General features: G+C 42.0%; 1 protein-coding gene across 1 annotated transcript in view; it reads right to left on the bottom strand.

Moving 5' to 3' along the window:
• LOC149565796 (alpha-galactosidase 3-like) overlaps nucleotides 1-24,993 on the bottom strand; it is a 144,266-nt gene that overhangs the window by 18,951 nt on the left and 100,322 nt on the right. The window lies entirely within an intron of this gene.

Below are 24,993 nucleotides of genomic sequence, written 5' to 3'. Positions count from 1 at the left end.
AATCATCACTAATCATGAATCTATCACTGGAAGGTATCTATTTCTGGTTTCAAACACAAACAGAAGTGAAACTTGTCCTAATATGACTTCTATTAATGTGGATCCATAAAAGCCTTGTAGCATGACTGACCTCTGAATTCATTGGCATGGGCAAGTTTTATAGGAGATTTGGATGTTAGTGGATAGAAGTTTGATAGCGGTTTTGGTCAAACGAATATCACAAGAAATGGCTATGATTACATGTGATCTACTAATGTCATAGGCCCACACCCTGGCCTTAATCTCTCTCAATATATAGACACATACAAGGCATTATGGGTATTGCAAAGGCATTCAAACATTTAAGGTTTAGCTACATTTGAAAAGGAGTTGGGTGAATGCAGGTAGTGTCTGAGTTTAGTCAATGGCATCTTTAAGGACCATTTGATGCTTGCAACCTGACAATAAAAGGCATTGAACAACCTATTATACAAGTGGGCAGATTAGAACTTTGCCAAGATTTTCTAAAATAATAATGGAAATGAAAGGGATATTTTATATTTTAGTGGAAAGATCTTTCAAACCACAAGAAGCAACAGACGCAGAGACCCACGTATACCAAAAATTAGTTTTAGCAGAGAAATGTGCCTCTAAAGATATACTTATTGATATGGTCAATAAAATATATTTGTACTTTATTTAAGGAACTCCGAGCACGGGGATCAATTTTGAGAGAGAAAATGGTATGGTGGGAAACCCTTCTATATTTATTTGTCAAGTGACTCCTATGGCTTAGTGCAAGACAAGCTTAATCTTGCTCAATGTTTGAATCATAGTTTGAAAACTTGGACCACTAAGAACAGAAGCTCGTACATTTAGATAAGATAAATTTATCAAAGTCCAACAAGAGACCACAAAAGAGGTTTGAAGGATTGCCAAGAACAACAAAAGGGGGGCCAGCCCACAGCAGGGCCACGAAACGGTACCCAAAGAAAGAAAGCAACCACCACCAAAAACAGAAACAAAGAGACTGGTCCAAAAGGAAACCCTCCCAACCCACTAAAGGTTCTGAACAACTATGAAGAACTTCAAAATTGAAGGATAAGCAATAAGACCAGTCAGAGCCCCGAACCATTTTGGAGTGGTCCTCGAAGAGAACACAGAAGTCAATTTTGATGATCACATTGTCATAATTCAAATATGACATGTCATGTGACCCTCAAATTAATAACTGTAGTTCCATGGAATCTCAAAATAGGGGCACCAAGGGTTTGGATTTGGAGCCAACATGAGAATAGCAACAAGTAGGTTTTGGGGGCACTAACAAGAAGGGTTCTGGAAGAACCGCATTAAGGCATTCAAGACCACACGAATCTTCATAGCATCTGCCATCTTTCTTAATTCCATCACCAACTTTTCTCCAGCACTAAGTCCTTGACTATTTTGAACGATCTTCTTTCTTCTAATCCCTTCTCCAGCATGTGTTTTGTCATGTGAATGTCAAAGACATCTCTTTATGGGTGAAATTAGACCATAAAATGTCAAACAAGAAGTGAAATCAAAAAATTTGTGTAGGTTATGTTTCATCCCATTGCCATTCAAGACTACACAGATAAGTCTCACTTGAAAACCAGTTAAGTCACAAGGAAAACTTGCTGTTTACCCAATCCAACTTGGTGTGCAAGTGTTGACTCAGTGCAGTGACCTAAAAACTTACAAGATGCAATGAGTCAGCTGAGTATTAATGATTTTTCCATCTATGGTTTGAATAAACAATCTCAAAGTGCTTCTAAAAGTATAGTCAATTCAACATCAATAATTGATGGTCAAGACAAGGATAAAAAGTAGGTACTACAAATTTCACGTGCAAGTTTTGTCGTAGAAACACAAAGGTCATTCATGCCTGGTGAAAATATTTGTCACATAGATCTATTGGGCAGAATTCAAGATGAAGTCGGCTTTTAATACACTATTCCCAATTCTCCTTGGGGAGGCCCTCTTCGAGATCTTTACTTAGTAAGGGATGGTTGGAAAACTTTGTAGAATGGTGTACAATTGTGCAAATGCTTTATACCAAGCTTTAGGAAGTGGGATTAAAAGATCATTGCTAATACGATCTATTAGCAGTTTTATCTGTCTCATTTGAGACAGCTCAAAGTAGAATGGTATGTGACATAAAATCTCTCTTTAAATTTTAAGGGTGCACTCTCTAAGATCAAGACCAAACCTGGACAAAAACATATAGACAAGATATATAAATGTTATTACATTACAACATTTGTAGAAAGTTCTTGCAATATTAAAATAAAATCCTACCTATTGTTTTGCCTCAAGTATAAGCACAAAATTTATAGTAGCTCGTCTCACACGCATTGGAAAGTTTTGTAGAAGCAGGATATACAATTACAAAAATGCTATAACCTAGGTAGAGAAATATTATCAATACAAAGCTTGACTATATGATCTACTTTAATTTATGAAATTGAAACACATATGTGAGACACGAGGATACCATATGGAACAGCACTTTCAATAGCATAAGAATAGCATCTGCCATCAACTATTATTATTCGTTCTCGTGCATAGAGGACTTATTTGGACAGTAACCAAAATCATGAACTTGGGGATTTATGATAATAATTAGTTTATGCCAAAGTCTTTGTTTTAAAGAAAAATGATTAAAGCCACCTAAAGAAAAGGAAAAAAGAGAAATTTTCAAAGCAAACTATAAAAATATCAAATAGGATCATTGCATGCGCCCCTCAATCCTCAAATTTTGGTCCATCATCTCTCCATCCCCCAAACCCCTCCTTGCATCCCCTTGCACCCTATTTCAAAAATCTATGGAACATTAAAAAATTGGTCAAAGAAAAAAAAATTATGTTCGAGATTTTGGATAATAATTAGTTTATGCCGAAGTCTCTGTTTTAAATAAAATGCTTAAATCAACCTGAAGAAAAAGAAAAAAGAGAAAGAAAATGTATCACAACAAACTATAAAACTATCATTAGGATCACTACATGCTCCCCTCAATCCTCAAATTTTGGTCTTTCATCTCTCCATCCCCCAAACCCATCCTTGCATCCCCTTGCCTCCTATTTTGAAAATCTATGGAACATGATAAAAAAAATTGGTCAAAGAAAAAAATCTATGTTATTATTAGAACTTTTAAATCTAATTGTTTGAATTTCTATAGCGTGTGAGGTTATAGAGATAAATCTAACCATTTTTAGCAACTGAATTAGTCATCACTACACTTGGAAACCCATCATTAGAGAAAACGAACTTGAAAACTTCTAGATAAACATCTATAGTAGGGTTATTGCTATTGATACTTGTCTCTCCTTTGATAAAATTCTTAAAGATATGGGATGTGCTAAAAAGGAAAAAAAAATATTCCAAAAACACTACAATGTTTAGAAGAAAAACCATACAATAGGTATCAGACCCAAAAATGCCACAGCATTGTCAAGAACAAACAAGCCATTGTTGGGAGCACCCTTGTGTTTCAAGACATTTTTCACTCACTGTTTGAAGACTCTGTGAGTACTCCACAAGAATCACCAAATTCCCGAGTCTCTAAGCTGGCTGAGCCAAGCTGACTAGACTCCCATGTGAAGTCTAACCAAATCTTGGAGAGTAATCAACCGAGACCTACACCAAGACTCCCAATAATCTTGGGCTTGAACTCTTCTAGTGCCTAAACATAACAGACATAGTGACTGAAAATTCAAATTTTGAGTTTGAGGATCAAATAACATGTAGTGTTTGAATTGTGATAAATTGATAGTCAAATCAGACTTCTATGTTCTCTAAATGCATTAGTTTTTTTCTCAATTGTAGAGCACAATTAAACAATAATGTAATTAAAGATAGATAGTACTGGGTTTGGGTAGTTAGGTAGCAATGGGATATGTTGGTTGGTCTCCCTAACCAACCAAGCACTATTTAAAACATTTGAACATGAATGGTGGACTGGTTGTTTTTGGTAATAAATAAAGAGACCAACCAACAGATATTTGATATGATTATTGGTAATAATTTATTGTGTTGATAACTTGATACTGGTAACATTAAATTCATGCTTTGATATATTGTACTATAACCATTCTACATTTTGGCATCATTGCCTAAGTTCAAACATAGAGGTCTTATCATAGACAAGATGGAGTAATGGGCGAACAATTCCTGCCACAAGTACAAGTCACAAACAATGATGGCGAAGAGGAAGAAATAAAAAGGGAAGATCAAGTAACACGAGATTAGGTGGAGGTGTGGGAAGTCTTTGTTACCTAGTACATCCAAAAGGAAGTTCGAGAGAGCAATTTCCCAGAGTACAGCATGGGACAAGCTTTCAGTTGCACAAACCGAGTACAATCTTCTTGGGCAAATACCCCAATTGCTGGCAAGAAACTTGGTATGAGTGGAGGAAGAACAAGACGAAGGGTAAAGAGATAGAAGAATGCAACAATACTCCAGCAATTTGCAGAAAGAAGCACACGAGAACTCCAGGAGAGTGACAATCCAAGGACACTGAGACAACAAAATAATTCATGCCCCAAATTCTACATAAGGACCCAAGGCGAGTACCAAAAAAAGAAACCAAGGGGGAAACTACCCTAGGACGAATTCTATATAGAGGGTGTTTACCGTACAGGTAAAGAAGTCAACACATACAGACAATAATAGCAGAATAGCAGAATTATATTCATAATAGTAGATGATTGATTTACAATGATCCCGGACGGGATATAAATACTACCGCCGAACCTTCCCGAAGGAATCCGTCGGCCACAATTATTTTATCCGCTACAAACTATTTACCGCCGAACCGTCGGCTACAGAAACACCACCGAATCGTCGGCTACAAAAACATCACCGGACCGTCGGCTACAAAATACCGCCGGAACCATCCAGTCGGCTAACACCATCCCCCCCAAAAAAACAGTCGTCTCCTGACGACTCACAAAATTATGAGACAACTTAAAAACTACCCAAAATCTAGAGAGAAGGGGGCATCCCAGAAGTGTGGTGCTGGCACCATAACTCATACACCTGTTCTGTCCTGATGCGGAGATCTGTCTGGATCTGAGAGTTGACTTCAACGGCCTCCTTGAGAAGAAGTGTCGCGTCCATGGCCTGCGTCCTAGCTAACTGCATCTCGTGCTCAGCGGCATCCTTATCTCGAACCGCTGCCTCTGTACTTTGCTTAGCCAAGTCCTTCTCCTGCACCGCGGCTGCCAAATCTGCCAGTAATGCTGCCTGCTCTGTGGCCCAAGCTGCCTGCTAGGCGGCCAAGTCGGTGGCTAGTTTCTGTCTAGCCTCAGTCTCAGCTACCAATGATCGCTCTGCTGCAACCCCGTTCGCCTCCGCCCGCTGACGACCGTAGTAAACATCTTTGTACAGTCCCACAACCTCATGTGCCAGCTTCATCATAGGAGTGTCCATGGGTCCCAATTCCGGCTCCGTGGCCCAATTGGCCAGCATCTCAGCTGTCTCCGTTGCCGGCCAGCCCCTGTCTATAAAGCAAGTCTCGAACCGTCGAGGACAAATCCCACGGATATATGCTCTGATCAAGTGCCACTCCCTCCGCCGAGTCAGGGCCTGAATTGCCACATCGTGGCCCTTCTTCAATGCAGACTTCATAGTCCTGAGGTAATCCCGGCACCTGTCCTCGTCTGTCCCATAGTCTTCCTTGGCAAAGGCCTCCAATGACCATTCTACATCACTGTTTCCCTCCTCGTCAGTGGGAGCCATGCCCACATCCGGTGCCGCCATCTGTATTGTTGGCGCAACCACGGCATGTGGCATTCCCTCCTCCTGAATCTGAGGCTGGGGTTCTGCTGGCCATGTTTCTGAACGCCTAGGAGACTGAATGGAGGGACCTTGCTTCGTCGGAGTGAGTCGGAACTGCTGCCTCAGAAACTCACTAGCTCTATCCATCACCTCCGGTTGGTTGACCCACGCAAGCTCCATGTTCATCTCCGGTACGGGCTGGGCTGACTCGGCCTCTGCTAAAAAAGATGATGAAACGGTGACCACTGCATCACAATCAATGACCTCCATCCGAACCTGCGGCTCATAGTATGGTAGTGGTGACTGTGCGACATCCGCTGGTGCGACTGGAATCACCTCCGCTACAGCCGTCGGCAATGGCTCGGCAATCCGTGGGACGGCATCCGTCACTGTCTGTGGAACCACCTCTGTCACTGTCCGTGGGACATCTATCTCCGCTGGAGGAGTCATAAGAACCGGGGCATGGCGCTGACCAAAGGCCGGAATGACTGTCGAAGAGATAGTCAAGTGCGCTGAAGTTGACAGCTGAGGTGGGGAAAAGAACGTGGGCCTACCACCTGCTGTCTCACCGTCAACTTCAACCGATGTGCTCTCCTCTTCTACAGATTCAGCCCCGTCACTCGTCGACGTGCCCTCTCGTCCGCTATCTATCTCTCCGGAAGGGGCCAATTCGCGGAGTACTTTCTTGTGACCTACTGCTGACCCTCCTATATCTAAGTGTCGCCAGTAGAATATGGGAGGCTCCCCGTCTGCCAACTTGCCCCTTGGAGGAGCCTCAAAGCCATCCATAGGAATCTGGCTAGCTGCAGCCTCTAGGAACAACCCAATGGCATGGTGTGGCATGAAGAATGTTCGGTGCTGAAGCGTCATGAATTCCTCCATCCTATCGGCAAGTACTGAGGCCCAATCATATACTACTCCTTGCATGATACCATTCATGAACACAATTTGCGGCAATGTGATATCTGAGGCTCGGGTGGCACCTGTCAACCTGCTCTTGATGACGTCCATAATACAACGCCAATGACCTTCTCTAATAAAGTCTCTGCGAAGCCCTCTGCACTTTGTTCCCTGAACTACTGTCTCCCTCTCTACGGGTGTGAGATCTCTGCATACAAGAGCTATCCAATGCTCCTTCCGTTCTTGTGACAATTTATGATTCTTGATTTCCACTTTTTTCCCGCTGGGGCCGGGGATACCGAAAACTCTAGTGAAATCCCTTGGTTTAAAAGATACTAACATCTGCTGTTCCTTGTACCGGAAAGTACTTGTTCTGGTCCGAGTGCTATATGTTTTTATCATAGTGCGCAATACTGATTCAAACAACCGGATGGAAAAAGTGGGAAGCTGAATAGCCCAATGTACCTGTGCCCGTTGCAAAATCTGTTTCATTTGGTCTGTCTCGGGAGTCTCCTGCCACCACTTCCGGCATTCACTTCTGCTAAGACTCTCAAACTGTACAGTGAGATAGGTAAGTTCCTCCTTGGTTTTCTGTTTCTTGCTACTGAGACCGAAGGGGCCTGCAACTCGAATTCCCGACGCCAAAACTCTTGAATTCTTCTCCATATTAGCTACCAGCTGACTCTTCGACTGCTTCCGCTTGCCTGCCGATTCCATGGGAAGATGGCCTCTTCTTTGCTATTTCTTGCGGAAGGTTACCTGTCCAATATCCTCAGGCCGGAAAAAAAAAGAGATCCTTGGCTGAGTTTTTCTTCTTATTTGGGTTCGTTGGTAAATTTGGTTCTCGGCTTGGATTCAAAGGGTTGAGGCGTTGGAATCTGTCAAAGATATGGCAAATGCTCTGGATATGTCATTGGATGATTTAATAAAGAACAATAAGCCTTCCTTCCGCGGAAGGGGTAGAGGCGGCGGCTTTCGCAGAGGGGGCTTTCGTGGCGGAGGCAGAGGCGGCGGCGGCGGTTTCCATGGCGGTAGAGGAGGAGGAGCCGCTCGCAGAGGAGGAAGAGAAGGGGGGTTGCCGGTCCGTTCTACACCGTATACGATTGCAAAGGCAAGCAAGAAATGCCAGTTTCTTTATTTCCACTAACTGTTAGAGTAAATCCTTGCAATCTTAATGCCGCTATTGCTGACTTGTATTAGCAGGAGCCCGTCGGGATCAGAATTAATGTGAACTCCAGTCAGGAAATACGGGTTCTTCAGCGGCACCTCACAGAGCATAAACCTTTGTCGTTTGTATTACGACTCTGCTGCGAGCATTTGTAATTCGAGCATTTTGGGGGAACGAGTTCCGCACAAGATGTTCTTCTCCAGCAGCTACGAACCAAGGCGCTTGTCTTTGCAATGTTCCGTTAAGTGCAGGCCCAACGTGTCTGTCTAGGGAAGGAAATCGCATGAAATAGATTTTGCAACGGGTTTTTTTTTTGGTTTTATATCCTCCGCGGGAGTCTTGGCCACAGACAGGCGGTTGCCCGCGGGACTTCCCGGCCGCTAATTTTTTTTTTTTTTAAATTTCAAATAACAGGGGTCCCTGGGGCATCTTTGGAGGCCGCCGGCGCCAGAGAGTGTTGTGCTGACGACAAGGCGGGATTCAATGACGGCGAAAACTTCCTTACACGATATGGTTTCAACTTGGACCCGTTAACCAGCTGAGCTATCTCCTGTCCGTCCAAAGTTGCCAATTTCATTGCCCCAGTGTCGCCAATTTCTTGGATTTGATACGGTCCAACCCATCGCACTTTGAATTTGCCCGGCTTGATTTCATTACGGCCGTCATACTTTAGTACTAACTGTCCCGGCTGAAATCTGCTACGTTTCAGATGCTTATCATGCCAGAGTTTGCGTCTGTTTTGCGCCACTTCTGTTGCCCACTGTGCCAGCAACCGTTTCTCCTCCAGTTTATTCAAATTATTCAATCGCTCTTGGAGGCTTCCGTCATCATCCAGTTTGTTTTCCAACGCTAGTCAGAGACTTGGAATCACGAATTCTGCGGGGACCACTGCTTCCTGTCCAAACATTAACTGGAATGGTGTGTGCCCGGTCGTTACTTTGTATGTCGTGCGGTACGCCCAGAGGGCAGCAGGTAAGTTCTCTTCCCAATCCGCACCTTCCACCACGCAGGATTTGTAGATAATGGATACCAGAATTTTATTGGTGGCCTCTGCCTGCCCGTTTGCTCTTGGATAGTATGGAGTCGACAGTGAATGATAAATCTTGAACTGAGTAGTGAGCAATCGAATAACATGGTTAACAAAATGACCTCCCCTATCACTTGTTAATTGTAATGGGATTCGATACCATGTGATGATCTGTTCATAAATAAATTTTGCGGTACTGACGGCCGAGTTATCTGGTAGCGCACGAGCCTCCACCCACTTGGTCAGATACTCCATTGCAACAATGATGTAGCGACACCGTCGGGTCTTGCTCACCCTCAGTGGTCCAATGAAATCTAGTCCCCATCGCTCAAAAAGTTCCTGCGCATGAGAGGGTTGAAGGGGCATGAAATCTCTCTTCAGCGGCTTCCCAGTCCGTTGGCAAGTGTCACATCCGACGACCCATTCCCGTGCATCATTGTACACCATCGGCCACCAGAGTCCTGCGAGCAATATCTTCTGTGCAGTGGTATCAGGCCCCATGTGTCCACCTGCGGGACCCTCATGTGCTTCTTTTAAAATCTGCGGTATCTCTTCTTCCAACACACACCGTCGAAGAATATGATCTGGCCCCATTTTGTAGAGCAACCCATTGATTAATTGAAATGTACGACTTCTGATTATCAACTTGCGCCTATCGTTTGGTGACATCCCCGTGGGAAGCTGTCCTGTTGAGAGGTATTCACCAATATTCCTGTACCACTGTGGCAGCACCCCAATCTGAAACAGCTATGCGTCAGGGAAGTCCTCATTTACACCATCCGCTGGTTCCCCTGTTTTGATCCGTGACAGGTGGTCGGCACTGACATGTTTCTTTCCTGGCCGGACAATGATTTTGAAAGTAAATTCCTGCAATAGTAACAACCATCGGCTGATCCTCCCTTGGATGACGGGTTTGTTAATCATGTACAAGAGGGCCTGGTGATCAACATAAAACACAAACGGTGTAGCAAGCGAATAATGGCAGAATTTTTGCATAGCATAAACCATTCCCAGAGCTTCTCTTTCAGTCGTGCTGTAGTTCTGCTCGGCCTTTGATAGCAATCGGCTGGCAAAGTATATTGGATGATCCAATCCGTGATTACCAGTCTGTGCCAGGGTTGCGCCGATTGCATAATTGGAGGCATCCACATGAACATGAAATTCTTTATTCCAATCCGGATATGCCAGGATGGGTGTCGTAGCCAGTCGTACCTTTAGCCCTTCAAATGCCTCATCCTGCTCTTTCTCCCATCTAAATGCTTCTTCCTTGCATGTTAGCTTATCTAACGGCTGTGACACCTTGGCAAAATTTTTAATAAATCTCCGATAATAACCTATATGTCCGAGAAAAGATTTTACCTCCGTGACATTAGTAGATGGCTGCATTTCTAGAATAACTCTCACCTTGTCGGGATCCATCTTTAATCCTTCCTTACAGACAATGTGTCCGAGCAGTCCGCCGTGTGGAACCATGAACCGGCACTTCTTGGGGTTCAATGCTAGCCGGGCCCTACGACATCTCTCCAAACACTCACCAAGTGCTGCCAAGTGTCCGTCCTCTGTGCTAAATATTGATCAATCATCCAAGAAGGCCTTGAAATTTCCCACAGACATCTTGTCGAAGATATGCAGTATAATCCGTTGGAATGTGGCCGGTGCATTACACAACCCAAAAGGCATCTGATTGTACGCGTAGACCCCATCTTCAACAACAAACGTCGTCTTCAACTTATCTTCCTCCGCTATAGAAATCTGATTATATCCGGAGAACCCGTCCATAAAAGAGTAGATTTCATGTCCTGCAACCTCCTCCAGAGTGGTATCTGTGAATGGAATCGGAAAAGGATCTTTGATTGTTACTGCATTCAGGCATCTGAAATCAACGCATATCCGGATCTGAATAGTATCCTTCTTCAAGGAAATGACTATTGGTGACACCCATTCGCTGGTCTGTACCTTGAAGATAATGCCAGCGTCCAGCATCCAGTTGATTTCCTCCGTAACGCGTGCGGCATAATTCTTATTCATCCTGTAGGGTCGCTTTCGTACAGGTATAGCTCCGTCCACCAGCGGAATGCGGTGCACACACAATTCCGGTGATACTCCTTTGAGGTCCTTGTATGTCCATGCAAACACATCCTTGTAGTCCATAAATATCTTGAATGTCGCAGCCTTCAGTACTGGATCCCAATTTTCCCCGACTAGTATGTTCTTCGGCTCTGCCTCGTCCCCCAAATTCATTGTTTGCAGTGGAGCTTCATTGTACTTAATTGTCTGTCCTTTACTGAATGCATGGGCGGGTGTAACATCCAACGGTGCCTCCCCCTCCTTTACTTCAGTAAACTCCTTTGGATATTCGTTCTCAATTGACAGAACATTACAGCTGTGAAATATTTCATAGTCCCCCATTTGCCAGTGATAGAGACCGTTGACGGAATCCAAGTCGTCATCCGTTGTTCCTCCGTCCAATCGGAGGACACCCTCCTGATCTGGTTCCATTCGTCGTCGTCCTTCATCGTCCTCTCCGTCAGAATCTGATGACAAAGCCTCTTCCCCTACCATTTGGGTATGCAAATCAATGACAAATCGGCGGCCTTTACTTTCCAGGGATAAAGTGTTCTTCTTCCAGTCGTGTCGAGCTCTTGCTTCAATAAGCCACCCGCGGCCCAGGATGGCATCATATCCTTTCCTTTCCAATGGAATTACTACAAAATCCATGAGGAACGGCTGGGTGCCAATGGTTACCGGCTGTGCCATGAGGATACCTAGTGGTTTAATTCCATGTTGATCGGCGGTTAGTAGCTGAAACCTTGGAGGCCACAATGTCGGCTGTCCAAGTTTCCTCCAAGTGTCTTCTGGCAATACATTTACGCCGGACCCTCCGTCCACTATAGTGTCTGTGAGAACATGTCCAAGTATCCCCATCTCGACAACTGCAGGGTGTCGTCCGGATGTCAGCGCCAACAACATCTGATCTTCTCCTCCGGCAACAATTTCCTTTTCTTTCTGTCGATTTGATTCTCTCGGTAACGTTCCCTTCTGCAGGCTCGATTCCCCTGCCATATTTGAGAGCGCAGAACGAAGTTGGGGCATGGTGAGAAGCAAATCACTTACCTTACTTGCACCTCCGTTTGCAAAATTTGTCGTACTATGTTCTGTTCTGCGGAATTTCTTGCTGAAGTGGTGGCGGTGTCCGGAGGAGTTACTGCTTGAGGTACTTTTCCAACCTCCGCCCGTGCTGCCGCAAATTTCTCCTTTTCTTTGGCGGGGTCCGGGTATTCCTTTGCTTGTTGCCGTGTTATTGCCAGAACTTCTTCCTCCTCGGCTCGAACAGTGATCAAGTTCACTCCGGATTTTGGACATTTTGAGTCATCATGATCGCCGGGTCCGCACCATCGGTACAATAGTTGGGGTGTATTTGCTGTTGGACATTCCCGCGCAAAATGTCCCCACAAGTTACATGCTCTGCACTGAATAATTGGTCGTCCGTTTGCATCATACTGAATCCGGCTTCTGCTTGTATTGGTATTATTATTGTTGTTATTTTGTCCACGCCGATTATTCCTGTAGCCTCCAGATGTAGCGCCGACGGCATTCGTGTTTCCGTTGCTACCTGACAGAGAGGCCTCCTGTGTAAGAAGCAGCTGCGGAGATCCTCTTGTTTTCATGTTAAAGGGGCAGTCCTTTGTTGAATGTCCCATGATCTGACAGATGTCACAGAATTGGTTCTTCGGACACGATCCTTTAGTATGACCGTCGGTCTTACATTCCGTGCACCACAATTCATTACTTTTTGGTTCTCTTTGCATATTTTTAAACTCCATCATTCGAACCATATCCTTCTGCAAGGCACGAACCTTTTTGTTACTACCTTCGTTGTCGTTGCTATCATCTTGAGCAGATTCATCATCATCAGAGTCAGAGGAGCTGGTTTTCTTCTTCTTTGTCTTCTGCGCACTTTCAAGATCGAGGGCTCTGTTGTAAGCATCGGCATATGATGACGGTGGCACAATTTTCATTTTCCTCCGCAACTTCGAGCGTAGGCCGTCGACGAACCATCTTTTCTGCAATCCGTCCGCTGGCTTGCTTTCCATTTTGTTTACTAAGTCTTTTAATCTCCTGGCATAGACGCGGACATTTTCGTGCTTCCCCTGCTTGGTATTGAAAATTTCCGCTACGATTTCATTATCATCCCGCAAAAGTTTAAATTACGCCAAGAACTCCTTTTTAATGTTATCCCATGTATCCAGCTTCTGCGGATCCATATCCGAAAATCAATCAATCGCGACACCCCGTACGGTTGCCGAAAATTGCCTGGCCCATTCGTCGGCATCTGTATTTCCATTTGCCCGCCAGATCGTCTCACATGTCTTACAATGTCGGAGGGGGTCGGCTGTACCATCGCCTTCAAATTTTGGTAATTTTTCTTTGGGTCCCGCCATAACTCTGGAGGTCTGCACTCCTACAGTGGTCGGCACTCCCACACCGGCAGTCGATACTCCCACACTGGAGGTGTCGACAGCTGCGAACCTTGGTGAAGACGGAGGATCCTCCGAAATTGTTTCCCGCGGAAGTCTATCCTGGACGAAGAGGTCACTCCACGCTCGTGCTCCGTCGGCACCGCGAGCCGTGCGAGTTGATGCTCTCCCGTCTGAATTTTCTTCCCTTGGCGAACACAAATTCAAGAACTCCTCCCGTGCTTCTTCCACCAATTCCACCCACTGCCGAGTCTCCTCCAACAATTCCTCCACACTTCGGTTTCCGTCGGCAATCCTCTGAAATCTTCGTCGGCGTTCGGCTTGCTGTGCTAGAATTAAATTCTCTTGCACAATACGGATTCCATCTTTTCCCTGCACCTTATTCCGATCCTTGTTAAGCTGATTTGGCATTAATCTTCATTCCTCCCACCTTCCAGATTCATACGGCAACGGCGCCAAATGTTTACCGTACAGGTAAAGAAGTCAACACATATAGACAATAATAGCAGAATAGCAGAATTATATTCGTAATAGTAGATGATTGATTTACAATGCTCCCGGACGGGATATAAATACTACTGTCGAACCTTCACGAAGGAATCCGTCGGCCACAATTATTTTATCCGCTACAAACTATTTACCGCCGGACCGTCGGCTAGAGAAACACCGCCGGACCGTCGGCTACAAAAACACCGCCGGACCGTCGGCTACAAAATATCGCCGAAACCATCCAGTCGGCTAATAGAGGGTAAGAAGAAAGGCGTCATCATCTAAGAGGGTTTATTAACCAAACACTAGTGTCAAACCAAACAGAAGAGAATTTGATTAAAAACACCATAAGGGGAATAGCCAATTTGGAAATCTCAAAAGGACCAAGAAGGAAGGAAGGGTGGGCAGACCCTGAAACCCTAGCATGCAAAGAGCATCGTCCTATCCAAGAACAAACCTCTAGTCATATAGAGGCAAAACTACAAGGAGAAGGAGAAGTAACTAGGTCAAGGACGAGTACTCAAGGAGTAATCCCATCAATAACTAGTACTCAAGGAGTAATCCTATCAGGAAGAAACACTAAAGGGAAGAGTGGGAGAACCAAGATGGGCATAGACAAGCAAGAACTTCCCAAATTCATAGGAGAAGGATCAAATGATCCAGCACGACATTGTAACATGTGCATTACATATGGCAAGCTAATGGAGAAAACAATGTGGATGAGTGGATAAAGGCATTTCCTGCTATCCTAAGGGGAGTCGTCATTGCCTGGTAGATGAATTTAGAGGCCGGGATGAAAACTACATGGAAAGATCTTTGCACATCTTTTGAGGAAGAATTTAGACTCTTATAGGATGACGACGAGATAGTCACAGAAATATACAATTCAAGACAAGGGAAGAATGAATTCGTAAGAGCCTCAAGTAGGAGGACAAAAGAATTAATCGAGAAATTAGAAAATAAATCAGAAGATACGTTAAAGAAAAGATGATTTATTAAGGGCTTAACATGGTCCCTACATAGGAAAATGAAAGTAATACCACCATTATCCTTAGGCGATGTTTGCACATGTGCTATGGATATAGAAAGTGAAAGCAAAACCTCAAAAGGGAGGAGGCATGGAAGCAAGAGCGAAAGTTTAGAAGGAAGCGAAGATGAATCCAAAATAATCAAAGCACTATGAAGGGATACAATGAGGATGATGAAAGAAATGGCAACAAACAAGGATGGATGCAAAGAGGGGAAGGAGTCATGGTGTACAAACAGTGGGTAAGGACACACCACAACCAATTGCCCAAGAAAAGCATTTTGTGATATATATGCCATGTGTTAGGACACTTTATGAAGGAATCTCCTTATAACCTAAAGGCACAAAACATTAAAGTACTTTTTATGCAAGGTGAACCATCCACACTGCACAGAACACAAACATGGAGGTGTCACCAAGTGGATACCAAAACAACAAAGGGGAAGTAATAACAATAGAAATAACAATACACCTCAAAGCCAAATTTAGTATGACCCCAGGAGATGTCTGATGATACAATGCAAAAGATGCAATGAATGGGGACATTTTGCTTGCAATTGTCAAAGTGGAGGACAAAATGAAGGAATGCTTTGTAAGTGGTATGTTCCTGGTAACCACGACGATGCAAATTCTCCGAGACAAACAAGTGTGAACATGCTAGAAATTTTTGACCCGGGAAGGAAAGTCTTAGCCATCACCAAAATGCAAGCGAGAAAACTTACTTTCTTGGATGTAGGCACAAAGAAAGAAATATTTGAGGAGGTTAGGAGAGATGTTCAGGATACCATGGCAAAGGAAAGACAAGAGAGTAATTCTAAACTTCCCTCCATTAGGTCAGCATCTAAAAATAACATAATGCAACAAGTACTAGAGGCCATGGTACAAGTGAAGGCTGCCAATCTGTTGGAAGCATTACCTCAGCTAAGAGTGGCGATAACACAAGGGGGAAGTACTATGTAAGAAAAATCCAAGGAGGATGAGGAGGAAGCAAAGGCAAGGTAGGACACTAACACTTTGTTTACTATAGGGATGGGAAGGACACTTGATGTGGTGGAACTGGAGATAATGGAATGTAAGTTGACAAATACTATTGTGGATGGGGGCTAGGGCATAAATGTCCTTCCGAAAGAAACTTGGAAGGCCCTCGACAAACCAACTCTTTGGCCACCCACATTTCAATTGGTAGGAGTAAATGAACACGGAATCAAGCCTACAAGGACTTTAATGGGACAGAAAGTAGTTATTGGCACACAACAGTTCTTCCTGAGCTTCATAGTGATTACTCTGGAAAAGAAGGGATATGATGCATCACTGTTAGGGAGAGGATGGTAGGTAATAGTGAAGGTGAATCACAATTGGGAAAAAAATACTCTCTCCATTGAAGTAAATGGGTGGAAGTATACAATTGACCTACAGAATCAAACCATAAGTCAGGAGTTGGCATCTAATTCAAAAGCCAAGGGGCAGGATGGTGAAGGAGTAGAGCTAGATAAAGAAGGCATATTATGGTTGGGAGATTGTCCAAAAGATGAAACAAGTTCCCTCAATGGTATATTCCACTGGCATACAAGGGATTTTGAAGTATTTCAACCAAAATGTAATATGTTGCAAATTTAGGAGATGGAATCTCAGGAAGAAAACCCAAGGTGCTATGAGTACAAGGAGGGTACAACCAAACTTGATGACACCCAAGCTCACAAATTCGAGGACAAAGAAATAGAATATGAAGAAGCTAAATTGGGAAGGATGAATCTAAGGGAGGAAGACCATCCTAAGGAGATTCTGATAAGAGCTGACTAGCACCCAAAATCTTTTTCGGAATATAAGGAAGTGTTCGCGTAGACGTATAAGGACTTAAGGGGGGTGCCACCATAACTATGCATCCATCGAATACCCCTCATATCTAGAGAAAGACCTATGTGCAAAAGATGTTATTAGATGAACAGGAACTATGCTACCAAGGTGTAAGAGGAGATTGCCAAGATGTTGGATGCAAGTATAATATTTAAGGTGCAGACTAGTGAATGGGTTTAACCCATAGTTATATCCTTGAAAAATGATGGGAACCAAATCCAGATTTTTGGAGATTTCAAATGTTTAAATATACTAACAATAAAAGATCTCTCCAATTCCATTTACTATTAGCATTTTAGAAGTGGTCGATCATGAAATGTACTCTTTCATGGACAGGGTTTTAGGGTATAACCAAATTAGCATTACATAAGAAGACAAACTAAAAACCACGTTCATAGTGGAATATGGGGTATATGGCTACAACAGGATGCCATTTCGGCTATGCAACACACCTACCACATTCCAAACAATTATACTTCACATCTTTGATGGAATGTCAATAGGGAATTTCAAATCTTTCTTGGACAACCGGTCAGTTTATAGTGGGAAGGAGCACCACACCACCTGAAATCCATCAAAGAGTGCATGGAATGATGTCGGAGGGCAAGGTTGGCATTGAATGCAAAGAAATGCATATTTATGGTCCCCCAAGGCAAACTCCATCACATAGTGTGCAAAGAAGGATTAAAAACAGATCAAAGTCAATCTTAACATGAAAAGACCCTCAGTCATAATAGGGGTCAAATCATTCTTAGGGCATGTAGGATACTATAGGAGGTTCATAAAAGGATTTGCAGAAGTATCCCTACCCTTGGAAAAATTAACCAAGAAAGGAGAACCATTCGTCTAGCTAAAGTAACAGTAGAAGACATCCCAAGAATTGAAGTCGAGACTAGTGGGAGCACCAATTCTCATATACCTAGACTGGAATAAGGAGTTTCATGTCCATGTGACACTTCTAACTATGCAATAGGTCACACTAGCACAAACTGAACAAGGATTGGACCATCCTGTGTACAATGTAAGTCGGTTACTTTTGAAAGCTGAGAGGTACTAAAGCACAACGAAGAGAGGAGCACTATGTATGGTTTATGCCATTCAAAAATTTGGACATTATTTATTAGCCACACCTTTCACATTTTTTGTCGATCATCAAGCTCTAATGTACTTGGTAAACAAACTTATTATAAAAGGAAGGGTAAGTAGGTGGCTAATCCTCCTCCAAGAGTTTACTTTTAAAATCATAGTATGCCCGGGAAAAAACCATGTGATTGCAAATCAATTGTCCAAGCTAAAATCAAAAGAACATTTCAAGAAATGAGTGAATGAGGATTTTTCGGATGCTCATTTATTCCAAATTGCAATATTACCGCATTGGTATAAAGGCATTTGCCAACACCTATGAACTTCTACTTTCCCCAAAGATATGCTAGTCACCGAAAGGAAGAAGTTTGCATTGGAAAGTAAGACATTTCAGCTCATAAATGGACTATTGTACAAAATGGGGCCAAATGAGGTACTACAGAGATGCATAATGGAGGAGGAAATTCTAAGAGTACTGAGGGAGTCCCATGAAGGACTAGCAGGAGGCTAGATGGAACTGGATGCTACAGCATGGAAAGCATTACTAGCAAGACTCTGGCAGCCTACACTTCACACGGACGCTTGGGAATGGGTTCTAAGTTGTCATACATGCCAAAGAGAGAGAAAACTCCTCAGAAAAGATTTTATGCCACTCTTTCCATCAAAGCCATAGGAGCTATTTGAAAGATGGGGATTGGATTGTGTTGGTCCTCTACCTACTCATAATACACACAGATATAAATATGCAATAGTGGCAACGGAGTACCTCACAAAATGGGTAGAGGCAAGGGAACTTCCTGACAACACAGCACTGAGTACTACAAGATTTCTCTATGAACAAATAGTGACTCAATTTTACATACCCTTGCAAATAACGTGTGATAGAGGAGTGCACTTAGTAAATCAAGTAATCAGGACGATGACAATTGAGTTCAAGATCTTTCATACTCTCTCCAGTCCATATTACCCTCGAGCAAACAGACAAGCTAAATCCACAAACAAAATATTGGTGTCCATCCTATACAAAACATGTAGAGTAGAAAAAATAGGATTGGGAAGAAAGGCTTCCAACAGTCTTGTGGGCATACTAGACTACTTATAAGACCAACACTAGGCAAACCCCTTTCCACTTAATGTATGGGCAGGAGGCTGTAATGCCTGTGGAATATACAATACCAAGTCTGAAAGTGGCAGTAAAACACAGATTGGGGGATATGCAAAGCCTAAAGGAGAGGTTCAATGCCTAGCAGTAAAACACAGATTGGGGGATATGCAAAGCCTAAAGGAGAGGTTCAATGCCTTAATGAAACTGGATAAAAGAAGGACGATGGCCCAAAGGGAGACAGAGGTAGCTCAATAAAGAAGGAAGTTTTGGCATGATAAACATTTGAAGAGAATGAAATTTCAATCGGAACAATTAGTACTTAAATACAATGGTAAGAATGAATTAAAGCCAGGGAAGTCCAAGGTACGTTGGTTAGAACTGTGCACAATAATAGAAGTATGGACAAATGGAGCAATAAAGTTATCAACTTTGGACAACAATCCCTTGAAAGACTCCATTAATGGGTCCCAGTTGAAACTTTGTAAAGAGAAGGAAGAGATTTTTCATATTACTCCATAGAAATTAAAGAAGGAAAAAAAAAATTTAACATAAAAGAAGAATTAGGAGATAAAAGGAAAATAGAAGAAGGCCGCAAGAAAGCTATAGTCACACAGTGTGATGACGACTATAAGCACGAGGAACCCATAGCATACAATCCTAGCAGTGCTTGGAGCAGCTACTAGAGGACCCGTACGGCAACCAAAAGAAGAGAACAAGAGTATCGTATGGAATACAGATAGACAACAGACTAAAGAAGAGGATAGAAGTGTCGTACAGTGTACAGGCAGGCAACTAGAGAACAAGAGTATCATACGGTGTACAGACAGACAACGACATAGCAAGGGTGTCATATGTTGTAAGAACAATCAGCAAAAGAATGGGAGTTTCATATAGTGTATGGGTAGAAAGTGTATAAGAAGAAAACCGGAGACTCCAAGTTTTGAAAAGCAATGTGTTGTACAATGTACGACATACGAGGGAGTACAAAGGGAAAGGAAGAATTCAAGTACAAGAAAGCAGTGTGTCATACAACATACGATGTATGGAGGAGTACAGAGTGAGTAGGATGTGTGGAGAAGAAAGAAGATCATACGCATCAGGGAAAGTAGCATCCCTACACAAAGAAGTAAAAAATTGAGACACGTGGAAAGAAATAGTTCAGGGAGTGGAAGTACAAAAGAGGCTAGGGTATTTATAAAGAATCACAAGATGGTGAAATCAAGCATAGGTAATCCAAGCAGGGGAGCAATTATCGATTCAATAAAAGACAAGGGATTATATGTAATGAAAATGATGTCTTCTACAAAGAAAGATAAGGGAAAGAGTGGTGAAAAGATTACAGTAGTTAGTGTCACATTTGAAAGTGTGGTCGGAAGCAACTGCACAATGTGGCAAGAGAATGCAGAAGAAAACCATGTGCTAAAGGAGGCATCACACAAGGCAGAGGTAGATAAAATCATTTCCATGCCAAATTTTTATTTAAAAGAGTTTGAGCATGTGTTGAGAACAATGAATGTTGGATATGATAGGAAAGGGCATAAATCACTGATTCAGTATTTTCAAAAAACCATTACCATTTTGTATTTGCCCAAGGAAATAAACAAGGTGTTAGGGGTTCCTAACCGAGGGAAAGGTCCAACAAAAACCCCAACCAAAATGACAATAGAGGAAAAGAAAAAATGGTTGGGATTGATGTGCAAGAGTGATATCACACAAAAGGAATGGGAAAGTATCCTAAGTAAGAACAATAGTCGAGGACTTAAGAAAATCTTTATAGAAAATGAGGCGTAGAAGTGCATCATGGACCTAGTTAAAAGAAAACTCACTGGTGGGAGCCAAACATCTAACATAGCCATCTAGATGTTGTTAGTAAAATGGGTTGAATGTAGGAAGGGTATTGGTCTCAACTTCTTTCAAAGCGATTAACGGAATGTAAGAAGGGTACAAAGGGTCCATTACCCACAGTCGTACCTCAATAAGCCAAAATCCACATACCACGAGAGGAACCACTGTTCGACAGTACAGAAGTAAAAGAACAGATGAGTAGTAGTACGGAGATAAGTCATGCACACGATACTTGTACGGAAGGTAAGAAGAGGGAAGACCATACGAGACTAACCAGTGAAGGTGACTATACACACAAGGATGAGTAGGACCGTATGGAGGGAAGAAAGGATGATCTTACAGTGGCGGAAGAAGGTCATATGCCTAACAAACACAGTCATACAATGACACCAAAGGAAAGTGCCAAAGGGACTAGTGATGAAGTAGTCCCTTAATGGGGGGCCAAATTGTAATGTCCCCTTTTTAGCATTCATAGCATGATGTTGTCGTTAGCCTATTTCCCCACAGTCCCGTAGGCTAACCAGGACATTAAAGGGGCTTAGAGGCCATTTGGCCTAGATAGTTTTAGTTGCAGGTCTTTCTGAGGGGTTTTGAGGCAACTTTGGGAATACTTACTATTTATAGTAAATCATCTTGGATATGGTCGGACATCCAGTGGCAATGGTATGTCAATGGTAATTGTTTAAAATCGGCAATAAGACTTGTTTATCATTGATAAGATTTGTTATGCATTGATAAAACTATTTTATAAAGTTAAATTTAAATATTTAACTTTATTAATGCATAGACTATAGTTTGTGAGAAATATTTAAATTAAAAGAGTCCCCTTTATTTTATAACACATTGGAGACATAAGTTACATAAAAAGAGTGATGTTTTATCCCACATTGAAAAAATGAAGGATTGAGCTCTTGTGAGAACACTATAAAAGAAAGGGGAGAGCTTCTTTTTAGTATGGTTGGAAATATCAAAGAAATTGAAAAATTTTGTGGAGATTATGTCTCAATAGTTTGAAAGACGAAATCCCTTCAAGCTGGAAATCTTGATGCCATTGAAAGATATGGTCTTGAGATTCAACATGGTAGCAGTCTGAAAAAAGCAGTCCGAAAAAGCAGAACCGAAAAAAGCAGTTTGAAAAAAGAAAAGCAGAAGGGGCAGCATAGAAGGAAATTATTACAGCTATCTACAACCAAGTTCTTTTGTTAGTATTGTTTTTTAAGGTGTTATAAGCTTTCAGCTGTAAGTGTGCATTATACCAGCATTATCATTTTGTAATCCATGTAAATGCCAAAGTCTTGGCCATATTTCATGAGCATTGTAATTTTCATTGCAATTAAGAAGATAATAGTTGCTGGTGTCATTTAAGCAATTTAATATCATTATTTATCAGCTAGTTAGTTTGCATACCAACTGTTTGTAAAAATGCCAGTTGGCTGTAGGTGTTCATTTCTCATGCTTAGATCATATATATGCACTGAATATTGTCAAAATTAGTAGCACACTCATGTTAGGTCATTGTGTAGTCCATTGTAGTCTTCTAGCACAAGATTCTCATTGATGCAAATTGAAGAAAAAGTCATTTGAAGCTAGCTGAAGTACTATATCAGTCATACGTCCCTTGCATGTGAATTGTTTGATGAAATTCCTTGAGCTTTCATCAGCGTTTTTTGAGAGCAGATTTGAGGAGGGTCATTACAGTGGTATCAGAGCTTGCTTGCAAAGTGTTTGATGAAATGTCAAACAACTGAAGTATAAAGTTTTTGGTGTTTGAAGAAGTTATAACCTATTGGGGTTATTACACAAATGGATTTTATTTCTAGCAATGACAAATTTGGCTATGGAAAATTTGGTTCCACCAGAACAAATGAACCAAACTAAGGTGGTAGATCTTTGGTTGCATACGAAAGATCCACATACTATTAGACTCAACACACCCAAAAGAAATGAGGTAGCTCAACCAATTGGATTAGTAGTAACCTCAGTAGGAAATAAGGGGTTCCAGAGACATCCAACAATAATAGGAAGCAAATGGAAAGGGCTGGAATAGAAAAGGAGGTGATACAAGTTGAGGATACGGTGATAGATGAGGCTAACAAATTGTTAAAAAAGTTCAAGATGAGTACAGAAGATACACCCCCACCTTCATCAACCCTAGTGGAGGTAGAAGAATACAGAATGGAAGTTCACAGTAGACACATGGAACTGGTTGGGATAGATATGAAGGTACGTTCAATGGAGGAAAAAGCTAAAAATCTCCTCAAAGGCTTACAGGAGATGAAACAAACCGCACAAGAAATTGTGAAGCAAGGTAAGGGATAGAATATGGATACCATGGTAAAAGCAGCAAAGTCCCTTGTAAAATTTATGAAGAAAGATTATCATAAAGACTGGAGCATACTCATGCAAAGTGGAACAAGGCATGAAGAGGCAACCGAGGTATGGAAGGCCGGAAATATCATAATTACATTCACAAAGAAGCCACCTCTCATGCAATCACTTGCCCAGGTGGAAGCAATCTTTAGGGGGACATTCCTAGAACCTCAACAAGCAAGGGAATTGACAAGAAAAATGAAAGAAGATGTGAATTGGAGAAAGCAGTGCAGGCATAGAAGCTGGCCTCAGCGGAATAGGAAAGGATGGAAGACTTGCGAATGTTATAAGGAGTCTAAGCTAGGTAGATGGCAATAGAATGAGATCTATGGCTTCTACGATAACACACATCCAGTTCAAGAACATCTTCCCACCCTACATTTTGAAGTAGACTTTATTTTTGGTTAATTGTTGGGTAATCGTCTAGAAGAAAACTTCTTTTGTTTTTTGGTTTTTTGGGCTGGGCAGGGCAGGGCAGGGCGGGGTAAGGGGGGTGCGGGGATAATGTAGATGGTGCAAGAGCACCCTAACCATCTCCCATGGAACTTTGAGTCACAATTAGCATGTTTTTGAGTCATGTTAGATTAGGGTAATAGTCTTTTCATTTCATGTTATTAAGTGTTCAATTAAGGTCATGTTGACCAAGTTCATGTTTAAGCAATGTGGGTCAAAGGGAGTCAAAATGTGAAAAATACCATGCAAGGGCATAAATAGGAGTATAATGTAGTGTTAAGATGTCATGATAAAACTTTGGACCTATTTAAGGTGCCAAGAAAGTATATTAGAGTATAAAATGCAAAATATGCAAAAAGTGTAAAATTGTCAAAAAGTTGTTTGCAATTTTTTTGCAAAAATGACAAGTTTTGGAAAGTGAACGGTCATCCACTTTGGATGAGCCATTAAGGGAGGTAAAAGGTCATGTCATTATATAAACATGACATTCTCATGTAAACATGTAGAGGAAAATGTGTGGAGAGGAGGAATAAAGGGTTTTGTATTTGGTTTGTGAAATAGAAATCAATGTTTTGTGAAATGTTGCAGATATACTGGTATTGAATTGCAGTCACTTTACCTTCTCACTTATCTCGTGTTTATGGTGATCCTTAAGCTTCTAGATAGATGATAATGAAGTATGAAATTGCTATTGATGTTAAAGATGGTCTGGTATCATTATGTTATTGACAAGAATTCACTATCTGCTGTTTGGACGGTAAGTTCTGTATATTTTCAGAGTAAGGTGGCATAGTGATTTGTATGTTTTCATTTCGTGGAGATTGTGGAAGATTGTTAAAGGTTTGGTATTGTTGAGATTATCCTCTCATATGTCTACCTCGTAAAAAGTTCCCCATATCAGCATGGATCGGGAATCAGCAAATTATCTGCTGTTGTATATAATCACAGTGAATCAGCATTCTTGAGAAAAAAGTGACTGACGTTAAGTTAAGGTCTGCATGTGTGTTGGAAGGTTGGTATATATCCTTGGGATGCTGTAAGATCCATGAGAAGAGTTGGCAAACGAGATAATGGAAGTTCGTGGTTAGTTCCTTACAATATCCATGAAACCCTCACTAGGCAAGGGTTTGAAGGTTTGGGTATCTCCTCAAGGACTTGGAGCCCGAAAGTCAGAAATTGGAGAGGTTTTGGCAAGGTAATTACATATTCAAGTTCATTTGTTAAGGTTCTTTAAGAGTTTGATAATTTTATAGCTCGAGTATGTGTTTTAGGCCTACTAGACTAGATTAGAGCCTTTAAGTTGAGTGCCCTAATGATCAGTTGAAACCTTAAGATTTTGGAATCTAATAGAATTCAGTGAAGGGTGTTTGAATCTGCCTTTAGTTTTGGTAGATGTTTGAAGGGTTTTGGTTTTTCGCT

Source organism: Cupressus sempervirens, chromosome 3 (genome assembly GCF_028749045.1).
Source record: "Cupressus sempervirens isolate cs-2001-9-10 chromosome 3, ASM2874904v1, whole genome shotgun sequence".
Lineage (NCBI taxonomy): Eukaryota > Viridiplantae > Streptophyta > Pinopsida > Cupressales > Cupressaceae > Cupressus > Cupressus sempervirens.
Note: the sequence above shows the minus strand (reverse complement) of the source record. Positions and strands in the feature narration are given on the sequence as shown.